This window comes from Lagenorhynchus albirostris, chromosome 4, assembly GCF_949774975.1.
Source record: "Lagenorhynchus albirostris chromosome 4, mLagAlb1.1, whole genome shotgun sequence".
NCBI classification, from domain to species: domain Eukaryota; kingdom Metazoa; phylum Chordata; class Mammalia; order Artiodactyla; family Delphinidae; genus Lagenorhynchus; species Lagenorhynchus albirostris.
The window spans coordinates 138,846,537-138,866,757 of record NC_083098.1 but is presented as its reverse complement, the minus strand read 5'-3'; the positions used below and the strand labels follow the sequence as shown (position 1 = coordinate 138,866,757).

The following is a 20,221-nucleotide window of genomic DNA, read 5'->3' as shown; positions in this document are numbered from 1 at the left end:
TGTTGTTGTTGTTATCCCAAATTCTGTACCTGGGACATAGCATGCACTCAATAAATGTTTACTGAACTGAGCTCTGCAAAGTACCAATATTACATTAATTTTACTTTGTACAGTTTATTATTATAGACACAGAAATTATATATGTTGTACCATATTATTGTTAGATAAATTCATTGAAATAAAGCAAACATGTTGTTATTTCTAATTTACTAAGTCAAGCCATGTAGAGTTAAAGAATTTGGGCATGGTTACATGGAAACAACAGTGCAGTCAAAACTAGAACCAGGGAAGTAGACGAATCTCAAGGAAGCCAGTTTTGGCCCTGCGGCTGCTGCCATCATCACCATGGAGAAATTGTTGGAGCTGGCAGCCTAGGAATGAATCTCCTCTCAGCCTCTAAGTTCACCTGGTCAGAATCCTTGGATGAACCTGTGGGACCCTTCCTTCTAGCCCTGTGGTTTGGAGCAAGTGGCTTTGGGACTGTAAGAGGATCTACAAAGATTCTCAGGGACTGCTAGGTTCACCCCTGATGGCATCAGGCACTGCCAGCCGCTCAGAGGATGAGGATGGCACTGGCAGAAGCGGGCCTCCTCACAGGCTTTGGCACCATCCCTAAACGGAGAAGCACCTCCAGGTTCACCAAGAGAAAGAAGTTTGATGATGAGCTGGTGGAGAGCAGCCTGGCTAAGTCCTCTACCCGGGAGAAGGGGGCTAGTGGGGTGGAACCAGGGCACTGTTCGGGGAGTGAACCCTCCCTCCTCCAATGAGAAGAAGAAGGTGTCCAAGGTCCCCATCGTCCCTGTGCCACCCAGCCCAGCCCCAGCCCCTGGACTCACCAAGCGGGTGAAGAAGAGCAAACAGCCACTCCAGGTGATCAAGGATCTGGGCTGCTGGAAGCCTGCGGACTACCTCCTGCTCATCGATGCCGTGTTGCAGACCAATGACCTGACATCTGTCCACCTGGGCGTGAAGTTCAGCCGCCGCTTCACCCAGCAGCACCGGTACGCCCTGCTCTACGATCCTGTCAACTCCAAGCTGGCCTGCCAGGCCATGAGACCCACTGCTGCACTCAGAGGCCGTTGCCGCCATCCAGAGCAAGGCCCTGTTTAGCAAGGCTGAAGAGCAGCTGCTGAGCAAAGCGAGATCGGCCAGCCAGCCCACCTTGGAGACTTCCAGGACCTGCTGCACAGACGCCCTGATGCCTTCTACCTGGCCCCTACTGCCAAGACTCTACAGGCCCACTGGCAGCTCATGAAGCAGTATTACCTGTTGGAGGACCAGACAGTGCAGCCGCTGCCCAAGGGGGACCAAGTGCTGAACTTCTTGGATGCAGAGGACTTGATTGACGACAGTAAAGCTCAAGGACATGTGAGATGAAGTCCTAGACCATGAGCAGACGGTGGCTGACTGGCTCCAGAAACGAGAGATTCAGCAGCTGGAACAGGAACCGCATAAGTGGCAGGTGCTAGTAGATAGCATCACAGGCATGAGCTCTCCAGACTTCGACAGCCAGACCCTGGCAGTGCTGCGGGGCCGCATGGTGCGGTGCCTGAGGCGCTTGAGAAAGATCACCCTAGGCAGAGCAACCGAGGGTAACCAGATTGACGTGGACCTGTCTCTGGAGGGTCCGGCCTGGAAGATCTCCCGGAAGCAAGGTGTCATCGAGCCGGAAAAAAGATGGTGACTTCATTGCCAATGAGGGCCGGCGGCCCATCTACATCGATGGACGACCTGTGCTGTGTGGCTCCAAATGGCGCCTTAGCAACAACTCCGTGGTGGAGATTGCCAGCCTGCGATTCGTCTTCCTCATCAACCGGGACCTCATTGCCCTTATTCCGGCCGAGGCTGCCAAGATCATGCCACAGTGAGAAGTGGTGGCAGGACCCATGGGCTCTCTCTGGCCTCAGTTTCCCCTGCCATCCCAGACCCCTGGAGCTGGGAACTCAGGCTCCTGGAAAAACCAGAGGGGGCTGTGGTTGACTCAGCTCCTGGCCCCTCGATCTGAGCCTCTGCGGGGGCAGGGGCCGGGGCTGGCCCTGGGGAAGCCCCTAGAGGCTGGGACCCTCAGGCTTCCTTGGTGTCGGAGCCCCTCCCCTTCTCTCCCTGCAGAGGATGCTACCCTTTTCCCCAGATTCCCACCTTTGCCCCGTGTCTCCGGCTGATTAGTTTCAGACTTTTCCTTTATTATTTTTCTTTTGTAAATACAAAGCACTGAGTTCCAATAAAAAAAAAAACTAGAACCGGATATGTTTACCTCTAAGGTTAAATTCCATTCAACTATAGTTACCACATTTGTGACACTGCAAATGCATAAGTAGCCTTATTTATACCCTTCAATGAAGAACCTATATAATAGAAAACATATACAAAAATTCAGAAAGGGATATAATAATTTACTTCATTTTAAACTATTATTATGAATGATACACTTTTTTTTTTTTTTTTTTTTTTTTGCGTTATGTGGGCCTCTCACTGTCGTGGCCTCTCTCGTTGCAGAGCACAGGCTCCGGACATACTGGCTCAGCGGCCATGGCTTATGGGCCTAGCCGCTCTGCGGCATGTGGGATCCCCCCGGACCAGGGCACGAACCCGTGTCCCCTGCATCAGCAGGCGGACTCTCAACCACTGCGCCACCAGGGAAGCCCTGAATGATACACTTTTAAACCCTCATGTAAACTAAAATATTACTCTTCCACTTTTAAGAACACATTATTGAAGATATATTAAACAAATAGTAACATACAGATGATAATTTAATGAATATAGTAATTTGGTTAAATTGTTTAAATTTATAAAGAAATAAGACATTTTACATATGGTTGGAAATTCTTTTGCAAACTTCCCTAGCATCATTCTCCTCTCACCCAAAGGTAACATTAAAATATTCTAAAATTAGTATTTAAGATCCTGAACATATTACTTAATATGATGGCAGCCACAGATGGTAGAGTGCATTGTTATTTTTCCTTTACAGTAGCAAATACTTATTAGAATACATAATAGAAACAAAGACACTGCATACAATTATCAAAAATGATAAAGTGTCAAACTACTAATAGAGCATATATAAAAGTTATGGGAAAAATTTAAAAGTTTTATTAAAATATATGAAAATGACCATGTATAAATGGATGGGATATCATATTTATGAAAAGGATACATCTATATCATGATTATTAACACTTTATAATTTGTTCCACTTAAAGGGATTCTAATAAAAATTTTAATAAGTGTTTGTGTCTGTAGTTGTGGGTGTGTAAAATTCAAAAATTTTTATAAATCTTTGACGTAAGTTCTTAAATTAACAACAATTAAAAGAAGAATTATACTGAGAAAATTGCTTTACAAAATATGTAAAAAGATATGTGGTATAATATTAGCACAGGGATAAAGAAAACAAAGGAACATATTAGAAAACTGAAGGAATTGTTCCACATATATATGGAAATACGTAGGCCAAGAACAGCAGCATTAAACTGAGAAAATTCATCCCTTAGAAGGAAAATAAAAGACAGATATCTTCTCACACCACAGCTAGATGTACATTCTGTGTGGATTATAGATATAAATGTGAAAGCTAAAACTCTAAAACGTGACAAAGACAACTTCTGCTCTTCAATCTGTTCTCACTTTTCATAGTAAACAGCTTAACAACAACAATAAAACAATAAAAGACAAAAATATGGCTCACATGTGGGCACATAATAAAGAAACATATTCAAAACTAAATTGTGTTTAGTTTTGAAGTTAGAAATTAGGTGTGACCATGTAAATACATTTTCTACAGTAGAAAGCAAACAAAGGTTATGGGATAAGACACTTAAGACATCCTGTGTGCATGTCTCTTCTCGCCTTTCATTGGTTGGACAGAGATGATAGATGCTCTGCAGGGGACGATCCCAGGATGATTGCTGTACAGCACACTGGCTGGATCTGAGCAGGCTCAAACATTATGACCAGCAGTAGTGAGTAGTGTAGAACTCATTACTCCAGAAAAATGGTACAGATGAACATATTTGCAGGGCAGGAATAGAGACGCAGACGTAGGGAACATGTGGACACACTGGGCAGGGGGAAGGGGTGTGGGATGAATTGGGAGATTGGAATTGACGTATGTGCACTGCCATGTGTAAATCAGATAGCTAGTGGGAACCTGCTGTGTAGCGCAGGGGGCTCAGCTCCGTGCTTTGTGATGACGTAGATGGATGGGATGGGGGGTCGGGGGGAGGTCCAAGAGGCAGGGGATATATGTATACATATAGCTGATTCACTTCGTTGTACAACAGAAACTAACACAACATTGTAAAGCAACTATACCCCAATTTTTTAAAAAAGTATATCACTTTGTTAAGCTCCACATATATCATGGTGTTTGCCTGAGGCTGAACGTTGAGATAATAAAGGAATATATTCCTAATATAAATGGTTATGCAGGAATCTGGTGCCTCTTTTTAAAATAGCACCTAGGAAAGAGCTTTCTCATTCCAGTTCCTGCAACACGAAAGAAGTACAAATACGTCCAAATAAGAGGAATTAATCTATATACCCAAACTTTTATGTGTATGTAGCTGACAAGTATGGCTGCCACAGGAGAAATTACTGTGTGAATGAGTAAGTGATGTGAGCTAAATCTACTTTTCCCCATTTACCTTCTGTACTTCCTAAATTTTGAATATGTGCATATAAACCTTTCAAATATATACATTTCAATATTTGCGTGCATTACATAAACACACACATTAAGCAAACAAAACAAAAGTTTGAATTCACACTTTGGCAAGGGAAGGTAATGAGGAATTAGTAAACTCAAGCATTGATCCTTTGATATATATTTGTAAATTGATACAACTTTTATAGGGAGCTATTTAAATATTAATCTCTTTTCATTATAAATACACTTACCCTTTGACCCAGAAATATATTTCTAAACATATATTTTATGGATAATCTTGCACATATATAAAATGATTTTTTCTGTTTAAGATGATTCTTTTCAGGATTATTTGAAAGTTCAAAAAATGAGAATTAATCTAATCCATCTATAAAGACATTGTTAAAAAATTATGATAAAATCCAACAATGATACACTATGTACCTGTATCAAAGAATAGGTTGTTTATGTTCTAAAGTAGAAATTTCTTCAAGATAAATTACATAGTAAAAAAAAAAATAGTGCAGTATGGAACAATGTGTTTAACGTGCTACTATTTGAGTAAAAATGTAAAGAATCTGTACTTGCTTGTGGATACAAACATCATTTTAAAAGGACTCAAAAGGAACTAATGGTATAATCTTCCTTATGGGGAAAAGAAATGTGAAACTGAAGGAAATAGCCACAATGCAGACTTTTAAATGTTGCCCTATATGAATATATTACCCAATAAAACAGTAAATTAAAAAAATGTATATATATTTATGGGATAGGGAAGAGATGGGATGCAATGAAGCAAGTCTTCAAAAAGAAAATGGAAAGAGTGTACTCTATGACCCAACAATCCCTTTCAAGGTATATACCTTTGAGAAAACTAGTCACAGGTCTCTAAGGGGATATGGAGCAAGATGAGTTATGAAGAATTCATACTGTAGGATGCTTTTCTGCATTTAGAGAAAAATAATACTAATTATAAGCAAAATTGGTAGGTCTTAAAAACATGTTGTGGAAAAAGGAAACAGAATGGCATCTGTAGCACAACGGCATTTTTATAAATTAAAAATACATGCACAAGAAGCAAAATTATATATCTCTCAAGGATATATACTCACAAAAAATCAATGTCAAACATATTAGCATGGGTGACTAAGGCGAAAAGGAAAGTATTAGTGATATATTGCTTCTTAACAAATAACTCCAAAGCTTAGAGACTTAAAGCAATAATGATTTTTACTTCACAGTTTCTGAGGGTCAGGAATCCAGGAATGGCTTAGTAGGGTGATTCTGGTTCAGGATTTCTCTTGTTGCAGTCAAAAGATGGGTCAGCCCTATAGGCATCTAAAGGCTTAACTGGAATTAGAGGACCAACTTCCAGAATGGCTTGCATAGCACATGGCTGTTGGCTGGTGACCTCAATTTCTTACCATATGTGTATCCTCACGGGGCTTGCTTGAATGTCCTCAAGACATGGCATCTGGCTGTCCCCAGTGCAAGTGAATTCAGAAAGAAAGGGAGCAAGATGTAAACCCCAAGGTCTTCTAAGACAACATCAGAAGTTAACATAACATTACTTCTGCAATATTCTCTAGGTCACACAGCCCTACCCTGGTAGATGTGGCAGGGGACTACACAACAGTTGGTAGGAATCATTAGGGGCCATTTTGAGTCACAAATAATAAATAATAAAAAGAAATATCAGAAAAAAGGCAAAAATTAATATACAATCAAATAAAACAAAATTAATCATATACTTCCTGATGATCATAGTGCCATGAAATGATGTGGTTAGTTTAACTTTATATACGTAGGTACAAAGGAAAACACACATACCAATGTGTTATTCATACATACGCATGTAGGTATTTATATGTTCTCTTGCTGATAAACATATTTCCAATATGTTTTTTTATTACAAATAATGATACAGTAAAAATTTCTGTACACGTCTTCTTGTGTACATGTGCAAGAGTTTTAGTGAAAGATATATAGTTTTAAGTGGAAATATCAACTTTTGTATGGACATCTCCAACTATACTAGTTGGTGCTAAATTTCTTCCCAAAGTGGACATAATGATGTGCAGTCCCAACAGCAGTAAATGAGAGTTCCCATATTTATTATCCTTCTTAAATTATGGTACATACCAACTTGAATCTGATGGATATGAAATGGAATAATAGTATTGTTTCAACTTTGTTTTTCTTCCTGATTAATACTGAGTTTGACACCTTTTCACCTTTATTTCATATTCATATTTCCACTTCTGTGAATGGTCTTTTCAAGCTTTTTTTTTATTGGAGTTATTTGTTCTTCTATTATTTGAGAATTATTTTTATAGTCTGATTACAGATCTTTGAGTCTGCAATCTTTCTATAATTATCTCTAAGTCTGTGGGTTGTATTTTTTATTTAGTTTAGAGTTTCTTTTGACAGAAATAATCATTGCATGGTAGTCAAATTTATACAGTTTCCATTTATGGTTAGTACTTTTGTATTTTGCTTAAGGAATCCTTACCTAAGAGTATAAAGATTCTTCTCTACATTTCTAATGTAAATTTAAACAATTTATATTCAGTTTAAATTTTTAATATGACCGAAACAAATTTATGTATGTTGTTGTAATAGCATAGAATTATATTTTACTTTCTAGGGTGACAGCCAATTGCCCTACAATAATTTTTGTAAGTTCTGACTTTTTAATGTATGGTAAATACATCAGCCTAGACGTATAATAGTAAAAACAACAATGACAAATGTACCTACTCACCAGTCAGACTCATTAACTTTGGACTTTGAGGTCATTGGCTGAGTCACTAGAACTTGAGCTCTTGTGGATTCCTTTTTTGGTCTCTCACTTCAAACCATTTATTGTCCTGCTGAAAGAAGAAATGTAAGAAATAGGGCTTAAAATTTCTTGAAGTAAATGGTTCATTCTGTCCAGGACTGGCCCGGTATAATGTTTAATTGTATATGTCAACTTGGCTGGGGCAAGGTGCCCAGACATGCGGTCAGATGTTACTCTGGATGTTTCTATAAGGGTGTTTTGGATGAGATTAACATTTACATCACTGGACTTTGAATAAGGCAGAATGCCCTCCATAATGTGGATGGGCCTCATTCAATCAGTTGAAGGCCTGAATAGAACACAAGACTGATCTTCCCAGAGCAAGAAGGAGTTCTACCAGCAGACAGTTTTCAGAACTGAACTGCAACACTGACTCTTCCTAGGTTTCTAGCCAGCACACCCTGTAGGTTTTGGACTTGCCAGCCTCCAGAGTCACATGAGCCAATTCCTTAAAATAAATTTCTCCGTATATGTATACATACATGTCTTAGGTTCTGTTTCTCTGGAGAACTCTGGCTAATACACCCCGTGTGCTTTGGTCTTTGCTAATTGACCATTTCACTGGTGCTACTGGCAACTATCCTATATGTTCTAGTCTCACTGTTTAACTGGTTTCACAGTTAAACCCTCCCGCCCCCATGTCCTGCAAGAAGAGAAATAATGTGATGGAATTAATTTCCATCATTTGCCTCTTTGTTAATTTTATTTTATGCCTTAGAAGATCAACAACACCTTACCTTTCTCAAATGCATTTGGAGACCCTCAGCTGGGAGGTCCTCAGCTACCCAGTTCTAGCACATGCCTCTTCTGAATACCTTCTCATGCATATGTATATAACAGGAAGTACCTTTCTTTATACTGTCCATATAGTGTCACATTGGGGCAATTCTTGACGTCCATACTCCACTAAACAAACATGATAATGTCCAGTCCCCAGGACTACTTTTGGGACAACTCTTTATTTTTTTCCTGTATTATTGAATTATAATAATATTATCCTTAAATTATAGGATTTATATCCAAGCAAGGTCTGCTACTAGAGGAAACTTTTATTAAGTATGATCTTATTGATACTATGTCAAATATTACTCTAGCAAAATTAAATTTGCATGGGGATATTTGTTAAGTTTTACTTGTGAAATTTGTTAAATTATAGATTTATATTTAAGAGTATTACTTCATGTTTCTCCCTAATAAAAGCCTGAAACTGATAAACTATTTTGATCTTTTTAGTTATATGGCATGGTATGACTTAATGATATAACTGTTTCCACATTTAACTCTGACTACTTTTTTGGAATACATAATTCTTATGTTTATTAATCCTACCCTTGTCAAATAATGTGTTTTGTAAAATGTCAGTTCACTAAAAAACACAATTACCTGAAGTTTATATTTTACCTTTTTTCCCTGTCTAGTTAATGACTGACACATTGCTTTCTTCCAAAATGGATAGAAAAGAGCTTGAAAATGCATAAAATACAACAGTCAGCACTATTAGTCAAGATAAAGAAAATGAAGTGATAAAATAAGAGGAAACAAACCTGAATTTGATAATTCAGCCTAAGAACTTGTTTACATTGTGGAGTTTGACCACACATCTGTGCCTCAGTTTATTAACAGAGCAAAAAACAAACTTTTTCACTTTAGAAAAAAATTCAGTTGCTAAGAAGAAAACACTCAATTCTCACACACTGAAATTGAGGCATTATGAAAATATACACCCAATTATGAATACTGGCTTCTTTTGTGATTTAATTTAAGAAATGTGAAATAAAGTTCCAAAAGTCATGTAATGCTGTTGATTTTTTCTATTAGCACCTCTGTCACTTTTTATATTAATATGGTACTGAGTTCCATAAGTTTGTAAGTTCCATAAACTTAACTTTTGTTTTGGACATTGATGTTATCATCTGCTAATCTGAAGATGCGTGTCTCTGTGTGTGTGTGTGTGTGTGTGTATGTATGTGTTTTGAATATACTTATGAATTATTCAAATATTTCTCAGATTCATTAGAATTCATGAGCTGACTTCCTAGTATTACTCGACAAAGTTTTGTAATGTTTTAACATTTATGAAAAATTTAATCTCTAATAATGAATAACTCGAGACAGATATTTCCTATTTAATAATTACAATTAGTTATTTCAAGCAAGTATTATAAAAAGAGAAACTCCTCTTAAGGGGAAAATACAAGGACACTCAAAATGCCATTTTCTGTTGAAGGCATATCAGTATAGTTAAATTTGATTCTATTCAATAAGCACATATTGAGGAACTAAATCAGGAGCTTTAAAAGCTATAAATTTGTTTTTCATCTTCAAAGAGCTTACTATTAAGAACCAGTAGGTCGTGAAAAATGGCCTGGGACACAAAACTTGAAGAATGAATGAAAATTTAACAAATTGAATGAAAATTTAACAGACAAAATGGAAAATGTAAGCTCCTTGCAGGCAGTAGTTATCTGTTTTATTTACTCTTGTATGTAGTGCCTGGAACAGTGCAGAAAAAAACAGTTGATTCTCCATTAATGTCCATTAATATCTTCACTGAATTTAAAAAATTTCAAGAAAATGCCTTTGTTAGCATAGGAAACAGCACAAATGGTTTGTGTATGATTTTTACATTTTAATTTAAAAAAAGATCCAATTCTTCCACATAATAATTTCCTGGAAAAATACCACCATATTAAAGATATCAAGTAACTTCTCTTTTATTCAGTAATGTTTTTATGTCTTTAACATGATAATTGACTTGAAGGGTGCATTAGAAATAGGTTATAAATGATATAAATGATTCACAGGTTAAAGAAAGAGAAAGTAATGGAGATCACAATGGGAATTTAGCAGATACATGTCCTATTTATTTAGCTTTCATTCTTCAGCTTCTTCTATGTGGTCAAAGGATAGCATATCTGTTTTGCTGTGGAACAAATGACTTCTTATACAGAATTCACATATATATTGGAAACTCAAACACCTCGACTTTCATTTCCAGTTTAAAATGTCATCTGACTAGTAGGCCTGAAGCAGCCTCCTCTACATTTTCACTAAAGTAGTTAGGAAGAGACTTAAGATGAAATTGCACACCACTGTGAACTGGGACTCACTGTCAACTTATTGTTAGAATATGAGAGGAATTTCCATTAACTACAAAGCTAAGGGGAGTGGATTAAATACATGATATAGTACGATGCTGCTAGTGTGCCTGCCTGCCAGAAAGTAGATAGAAAGACCTTTATTCCTTCCCTCTTTCTCTAATTCCTGGATCAGAAACAAAATCTCAACAAAGCAGAAAACTGAATAGCCATCCTTCTACTGACTGCATGCTAAATTTTAGGCAGTGTTTCAGTTTCCCATGCCCCCTGTCCTGACCCCTAATACTATGTCTCATTCTTTATCTCTTCAGATATTATAATTTCAAAAAAGTGGAACAAGGGAGGGAAAAGAATTATTGAAAATGACTTGAAAGCTGAGACTGATTCTTGTGACTAGAGTACTAATTGAGGAGGGGAAAGGAAAGCATGGTAAACCCTAATAGGACTCTTTTCTGTATTTGCTCCCCATCTGTTAAGGCTGTTAGACACATTTAATGTAAATGGGAGAAGACCCACATCAACAGATGAAAACACTCATAAAATAAATGGCAGATATATGTTGGAAATTGGGCTGGGAATTATGTATACTACAGTCTGTAACTTTATGCAATTATTTGCCTAAGTTGACAGGATTTGGACATCCACCTCCCTTTTTAATGATAGGAAAACATGAATAACGATATTAATAATAACAACATCTATCTGAGATGCCCCTCCCCTACACACACGCACACACACTGAGTCACTCAATTTCCTATTATCCTGCAGTATTTTTCCTTATAGTACCTATGACCTCTGAACTATGACTTATTTATTTATTTCTCTGTTAATAGTGATTTTGCTGACTAGATTATATGCTCAATGAGTGCAGAATCCTTTTCTGTTTTGTTCACTGTTCTCTTCTCTGCACTTATAAGAGTGTCTGACACCTAATAGGTGCTTGACAAATATTTATTAAATGAAATAGTGAAAGAGAATGAATGAATTCCAAGAATTCAGAGGAGAGAGCCTCACTGAAGTGATCTACTCTAAAAATATAGTATTTTAGACAGTTTAGCATCCTTGATAGGAAATGAAAAGTAATGTCATATATTAAATGGGTACAGGAAGCACAGAACACCTGATTAAAAAGCCAAAAGCAAAGCTAAAATGGAGATTGAGGGGAAAAGGTTGCAGATAGCAAAAATGCATAGATAGGTAATTATCTCCTGCTAAACCTTAGATCATGAAGTAAACTTATACCTATCAACATTTACTGGAATTTCTAATGTCTTTCCTAGCTGTACTCAACTGATTTAGTTAGGTAGTAATACCATAGACTTTAAAATAGAAGGCTATTCCTAAAGACTATGAAAATATTAAAAAATGATACAAGAAACTTCTTCCTCAAACCTTGACCCTAATTATAAGCTACTCCGTGCAGACATATTTCTGAAGGTATATGATTAAATCCCATTTCTCTGAGGCAGAAATGGTGATTATGATGCTTCTGATGAATATTAGAATGAATATAGGTCAGGGCCTCTTGTTGGACCCTGATTTTTTTTTTCTTTTTTTGTCCAGAGAGTCAGATCTTCAGGATCATCATAGAACTCCTAGCAAAATTATTTAGTGCATTTATCTTGGCACTAAAACCAATATTCTGGATTTTTTCTCTTTATTATGTTTGTCATAAATGAGACATACTATAGCATTTGTATGCCATATTTACACATAATATTATATGCTTTCAGCTAAAATCTTATTATATGAATTAATATAAATATTTAGTAGAAGCTAGAACTTATATCTGTCATAAGGTATATCAACAAATATAAAGATTTTAAATTATATCCTATTTTGATTATCATAATAAAATTCATATTGGATATATTTAAAATAAGATATTATGATGTGGAAAAACATATCAATGATGTTGACAACAAACTTAGCGTTTTTTTCCAGAATGAAGAGAAAAGATATGAGAGGGTGAAAAAATTGGAAAGAGCAGTTATAATTGAGGACAGAGAATCGATATCGAATATAAGAATATAAAGGTGTTTTTGACAGAGAAGCCTGACAAATTTTTGGAATATTATCATATAAAACATAGCTGTGGGGAGTTCACTGGTGGTTAAGACTCCATGCTTTCAATGCAGGCGGCGCAGGTTCAATCCCTGGTCAGGGAACTAAGATCCCGCTAAATCCTGTATGCTGCATGGCACAGCCAAAAAAAAAGCCGTGAATTTACTGGTTTAAAAATAATATATAAGCATTTAAGTTGAAAGTCACACTGCATTCAACAGCAAAATTAATGAGAGAGTCTAAATGATAACACACTTCCTGGTCACATTTTTGTTGTCTTCATCAACTGGGGACAATAAAAATGCTAGAAAGAAAGTAATCAATGCTTACAAAATTTTAAGGGAAGACAATCATGTTTCCCAAATTTTATATCCTGGGAGCTTTCTTTCCATGTATGTTATCAGTCCCAAACATACAACTCAGAAACTATTCTACTCAACTTCTCTTATTCTTAAAAGCAAGCATATATACAAACAAAACCACCTAGGGTTCTTAGAAAAAAAGTAAAATCCACAAATCAAATCTGGATAGTTTAATCAGTAAATTGATTTATTAAATGATAGTAAGGAATTTTCAGAACTGCTTGGAAGTTTGGAGGAATCAATTCTTTACTGCACCTGCTATTGCTGCTAGCATTGATATGGTCCCTTTGCTGGAACCAGGTTTGCTAACACTGAGAATTTGTGGTCACTACAGATAACTCTGCTACCACTGAGTGTTGATATTCTGCCCCTCACTTTGCCAGCAAAAGTGAATGTCCTATAAAAGCCTACTTCGTCACATTGGTCACTTCTGAATTAAATTCTTATGCAGGTGTTCTGATTGGGAAATGGAGTCACATAAGCATGATTTTACTGTGAAGGAGAACGGATACTTAGCTCTGACTTTTCTATGTGAGGAGCATGTCAGATTGAATTCTTAGGAATTTCTCCAAATATTGAAAAGATTATTCAAAAGATGAGAGACAGTCATGAATATGGAAAATACCCATGACAACACCACCACAAACAGCAAAATAACACAGGAAATCTAACTCATCAACCCATCAACCAAAAACTAAATGTTAATAAACAAGATTTATTCCTGTTGGTGAAGGCATGAAACATTAACATCTCAAGAATGGGCATGTCATGATGCAAAATAACTCCACCTTTTGGGCTGAACTATAAACTTAGGAACCTTGAAGCATCCTGTGTTCTCAATACATGTTGTGCAACCAGGAAATGAATGCTAGACCTACTTCCCAGAGCCATTCCTTTTCTGCTGTTTCTTTGGAATTAGGTGATACATGCCTTGCTTCACATCTTTCAATCAATAATTTAGAATACATTTTATTCCCAGGATTAGTAACATCTGAAAATGAATCTTCCAGGACTTGTTAAAAAGTGATTAAACCATTGACTTGTTTGGGAAAATGGTGCTAGGAGAATTACTGAACAAAAGATTCAGGTGCTAGAAGAATTAATGAACAGAAGTTTGTTTCATCTTCAGAAATGCAGCAGTGCATAAAGCAATTGCCCTCTGCGTTTCCAAGAAACTTGAAAATTATTTCCTCACACTTAAAACTCTTATTAAGTATGCAGTTATTGGATAAAAAATATGTGAAATTGTAACTACACAACACAGGCATACAATTGGAAGGGAACCCCCAGCTTCTAGGAATAATATACAGCATCAGTTTAAATCACGTGTGTGAATTAGTTTATGATATGGAGGGATATGGGGCAAAAGCACCCAGATTTTTAGTAAATATAGTATAAGATTGGAATGGTGATGCTGAATAGCTTATAGTTTTTCTGTAACCCCCAAACCATTATTTTCTCTTACTGAGGGAAAATAGAAAATAACAATAGTATGACAAAAGAAAAACTAAACATGCTGGTTAGCTAGTATCTGTCAAATTAATTAACAGATATTGATGACAGTGGACATATGGATACTAGTTTTGGATAGGACATTAAACATTAAACCACTTTAACTCTCAATTTCCCCATCTGTAAAAACGTAATAATGGTACTTAACTCAGAAGATTTTTGTTAGAATTAATTGACATCCTTTACAAATAGCAAACACTAAGTAAATAGTATATCATCATTATTATTATCTTTATCGTTGCTAATAACCCACCTTACCACCTGTATTAAAATAATGATGAATACTCTATGGAGAAGAACCAAGTGAGTCATATCTCAGTATTCAATAAGTGATAATTGAATAAATCAAATAGAATTTCCCTGACCCCTTGACATGGGCATGTAAAATGAATAACTTCATTGACACATTTCTTGTTTAAAATTAGAAATCTGGAATTAGAACATTTTGATGTGCCAGACTACTGTAAGATAAAATAGACTCGAGTGTGTGTGTGTGTGTGTGTGTGTGTGTGTGTGTGCATGCATGTGTTATTATTCCTCCTAGTTAATTATTTATGAAGTATTGTGGTCAGGAAAGAGTGGTTCCCATTGATTCACTAGAACTTGATATATCTAGACTTTATAGCTAAAAAAGTGTGATCCTTGCTTGTATCATGTACATAAAGAAAGCTTCAGCCCTAAATAGGGACAAAACTTCTTGAAATGAAAAGTATAACAATGCAAGGAAGTTTTAGAGTAAAATAAAATATGAATTCTCATGCTAAAATTCTAAGGTTTGCAGCTCCAAGAGTTGTATTTTAGAAAATATGTCCATATAGTTGCAATAAACAAATTATTTCAACATTAATCTGCAACTTTCAATTTTAACAAAACAGCAACTGTGTTTACCAATAGGTTAGTAACCAGGCATTCCCTACACTTCAATCCTCATTATGAGGCTATGAGGAGTTATCAGCCCCCTCATTATATTAATGAGGAAACTGATGCTCGCAGGAGCTGACTTAACCAATAGAACACAGAGAGTAAGTAGAGAGGCAAAAAACACCTTAAAATCTGGCTGCAGGCAGTGCCTTGGCTTTGATGCCATTCTGTATGCATTCAACAGTGTCACCAACCTTCTCATCAGTCATTTTGAAATGTCAATTTATCAACTAAAGTACCATGCCTTAATTGATGAATCAACATAGAACTGAAAAGTTAAGTATCTAAGCTCCAAAATATTTCAAGTTGCCAGGCTATGAATCCTGGCTCTGCCCCTCATATCTCTGTAAATTTGGCCAAGTTTATCTTTGTGTCTCCATTGATTGATTAATTGATTGATTTATACAAGTCAAAGTGTTGATTTTAGTTTTTATTTTTTAAATGAAGTATGGTTGATTCACACTATTATATTAGTTTCAGGTGTACAACATAGTGATTTAATATTTTTATAGATTATATTCCATTTAAAGTCATTACAAAATAGTGGCTATATTTCCTGTGTTGTACAATATAACCTTGTTGCTTGTCTATTTTACACATAGTAGTTTGTATCTCTTAATCCCATACCCCTATCTTGCCCCTCCCCCCATCCCTCTTCCACTGGTAACCACTAGTTTGTTCTCTGTATCTGAGTCTGTTTCTGTTTTCTTATATACATTCATTTGTTTTATTTTCTAGATTCCACATATAAGTGATAATATAGAGTATTTGTCTTCCTCTTTCTGATATATTTCACTAAGCATAATACTCTCTAGGTCCATCCTTGTTGCAAACAGCAGAATTTCAGTCTTTTTTAAGGCTGAGTAATATTTCATTTTATATATATATATATATATATATATCACATCTTTATCTATTCATTGTTGATGGACACTTGGCTTGCTTCCATATCTTGGCTATTGTAAATTATGCTGCTATGAACATGAGGGTGCATGTGTCTTTTCAAATTAGTGTTTTTCTTTTTTTGTTGTTGTTTTTGGATACATATCCAGCAGTGGTATTGGTGGATCATATAGTAAGTCAATTTTTAGTTTTTTGAGGAACCTACATACTGTTTTCCACAGTTGACTGCACCAATTTACCATTACACCAATAGTATACAAGTGTTCCCTTTTTCTACATCCTCACCAATATCTATTATTTTTAGACTTTCTGATGATAGCCATTCTGACAGATGTGAGGTGATACCTCATTGTGGTTTTGATTTGCATTTCTTTGATGATTAGCAATGTTGAGCATTTTTTCTTGTACCTGTTGGCCATCTGTATATCTTCTTTGAAAAAATGTCTGTTCCGGTCTTCTGCCCGGTTTGCAGTTGGGTTGTTTGCTGTTTTGATATTGAGTTGTATGTGCTGTTTACATATTTCCTGTGTACAAAACTTTTAAGTTTAATTAGGTCCCATTTGTTTACTTTTGCTTTTATTTCTTTTGCCTTAGGAGGCAGATCCATAAAAGTATTGTTGCGTTTTATCTCAGAGAGTGTCTGCCTATGTTCTATTCAAGGAGTTATATGGTTTCAGGTCTTACATTTAGGTCTTTAATCCATTTTGAGTTTATTTTTGTTTGTGGTGTGAGGAAATCTCAGACTTTTACATGTAGCCGCCCAGTGTTCTCAGCATCACTTATAGAAGAGACTATCTTTTCTTCATTGCATACTCTTACCTGTTTTGTCATAGATTAATGTCCAAGACTGTGTGGGTTTATTTCTGGGCTCTCTGTCCTGTTCCACTGACCTATGTGTCTGTTTTTGTACTGGTACCATGCTATTTCAATTACTGTAGTTTGTAGTATGGTATGAAGTCTGGGAGCATGACACCTCCAGCTTTGTTCTTTTTCTCAAGATTGCTTTGGCAATTCAGGGTCTCTTGCGGTCATTTATTCTTATTTAAAATAGAAAATAATAATCACTCGGTGCATACATTTTGGAGGTAGTTCAATAATTTAATACATATAAAGAACTGACAATGCTCTTATTTGTAAGAAGTGCTGAACACAAGTTTATTATTAAAATAATTATTTATTTTTTAATATTACTTTTTGCCATATTTATGTTTTTTTTTGTACAGTCATTAAATTATATACAATCAATTAGTAATATAGAACATCCATTCCATACCAGGAACCATAATCTGTTATACAACTTTTAATAGAAAATTTTTACATTAGTGCAAACTCTCTGCTTGTTAATAGTATCCATACTTATTAATATAAAACATTTCTAGGGCTTCCGTGGTGGCGCAGTGGTTGAGAGTCCGCCTGCCAATGCAGGGGACACGGGTTCGCGCCCCGGTCCGGGAAGATCCCACGTGCCGCGGAGCAGCTGGGCCCGTGAGCCATGGCCGCTGAGCCTGCGCGTCCGGAGCCTGTGCCCCGCAACGGGAGAGGCCACAACAGTGAGAGGCCCGCGTACAGCAAAAAAAAAAAAAAAAAAAAAATTTCTAAATTTCTATTGCCATGTTTTTATAAATAAATCAAGTAATATGCTTATATTCACAGTATCTGTAAAGCTAAGGAAATCTAGGTATGTAAATAATTTTACAATTATTACAGTGCAGACTTTTCCTTCCCCAAAGTAAATGACACTGTGCCAACCACCCTGTAGATAATTAATATATGTTTCTTAAATTACAATGAGATATTAAAGTGTTTTCTGTCACTGTCTAAACCTAAGTGGCAACAGATTGTTAAAATGTACATCCTGTACTTCCAGAATACATTACCCAGTTGCTTTGTGTACTTGGAATCTACACAGTGAAGATGCATTTGGATCTACTACTACTCTTGAAGGGCTTTGCCAGTTTGGGATCAGAGATTATTATTATTAATCTGTGTCCCTGCTAGAAATGAACCTCTTCTTGGAAAGTTTTCCTTTATATTCTTCAATTGTGATTGTGCCAAAGGAATATAAAGTAAATAATGAGATCACTGGAGCTCCCCAGATGCTTGTCCTGTTACGTGGTTTTCATGGCCACGATTCAGACCCTATGAATAAACAATAGTTCTGACAATTTTCCCTGTGGGAGTGCCAATAATTGTGCATCGGGGGAACTAAAGCAAATAGAAAAGCTTATATAATCAGAAAGTTTACTTTCTCCAAGATATTCTTTAAAACATCTCTAAGATAGTCTTTCAAATAAATAAATAAACCTTGAGCCAAACTAATTTTTCTATATTTCAGTAAATCATAAAATATATGCATTGTAAGAATGGAGAAATGAAGGAACTGGTAAATTAAAAGTGAAAAGCAAAGGGCAATGCAAATGAGGGAGGAAATTGTAGCCATAAAAATAAATTCTTAAAGTTTATCTTGAAGAATAATTTTAGAAATAGATAATTTTGTTGATAGAAATATATTGCTACACTAAGAAGACAAGTTTTGATTTAAAAGAAAATAAATAAATCATTTTCTAAGTCTCCAAACAGTTTAACTATGAATACTTCAACAACAGTTTAGCACTGAATTTGAAAACTATATTTTGTTGTTCTTGAGAGAAGAAATATTTAATAAATAATTAAAATAAACAGTCAAAAAATGGAGGGCCTATTAACCTCTAGCATATATAATAAAAAATAAACTTCCTACTATATACAGTCAACAGTTATCAAAATACAGAGATTTACTAAGTTCATTTACATTATACTACCAGTTTTTATAAAATTTGATAAACTTCTTTAGGAATTAGGGAGTAGTTTTTAACACATTTTAAAAACTACAGCTGTTTTGGTATTTATTCAGAAATAATCTGGAAAATGCATATGTTTTAAACTACACCAGGACAAAGTACTACTTATTTCTTTTTTTTCCTTTTCTTTATCTTTTATTTTATTTATTTTTTTGATAAATGACTCAGAGAAGGCCTCAGCAAAAAGATAACAAATCTTAAAATTTATTATTGTCAATAGTCTGCATGACCTTTACTTTAACTGCATTGTTGCTGTCAGTAATAATCCAAGGCTGCGCTTCCAATGATAAAATGAAAGACTTTGCATACTGAATCTCTGGGTCTCCTTGAAAGTGTTCAGATATCACAGTCATTTATTCCCATTGTCAGAGCAAGGTCCATTATGAAAGGCCATCCGTCTTTACTTGAAGATGAAGAGTGGAGAAACTCCACTTCTGCCTTGAATCAAGTACTAACTACTTCAGGGCCCTCAGATGTATCAACATACTGACCCACTGTAGGTGTGAGATCTTTCTCTCTCTCTTTCTCTCTCTGTGTATGTGTGTGTGCCTTCCTTTTTTGGCTCTGAGCACAGGTCTTTAAGAGTTTGCTTTTCCTTTATAATACACAATTTCAGTGGCACATAAAATAATGCTTTATCACATCCCTGAGAGATACTTTTGAACAGGGCTTTTCTTTTGTCTAGTTTGTTTGTTCTTTTGTTTTTCCCAACTTAAACTGGCAGCTAGATTACTAGCAGAATTTTGAAAAAAAGCTTGCTTTGCCATCTTTAGTAATAATACCAACAGGAATCATAATAATACCTTTTATAAATATGCAATTTCAAAATTTTACTTTGAAATAGGAACACATTTTATGTATTTATGATTAAATATTCTTATTTAATAATTGGCCAGAAGATATAACAATATCTAAATACTGCACGGAAATAATCATCCCAACTTATAAGAAAATGTAGGAAATATATACAGAATAAAGCTAGTAAATACCATGATACACATACTATTAGATGATGCATTTGCCCCAAA

The 20,221-nt window shown here is 35.8% G+C and overlaps 1 pseudogene; it reads left to right on the top strand.

Moving 5' to 3' along the window:
• The first annotated feature begins 496 nt into the window (after nucleotides 1-496).
• On the top strand, nucleotides 497-1,878 carry LOC132519517 (microspherule protein 1-like; annotated as a pseudogene).
• The last annotated feature ends 18,343 nt before the right edge of the window (nucleotides 1,879-20,221 follow it).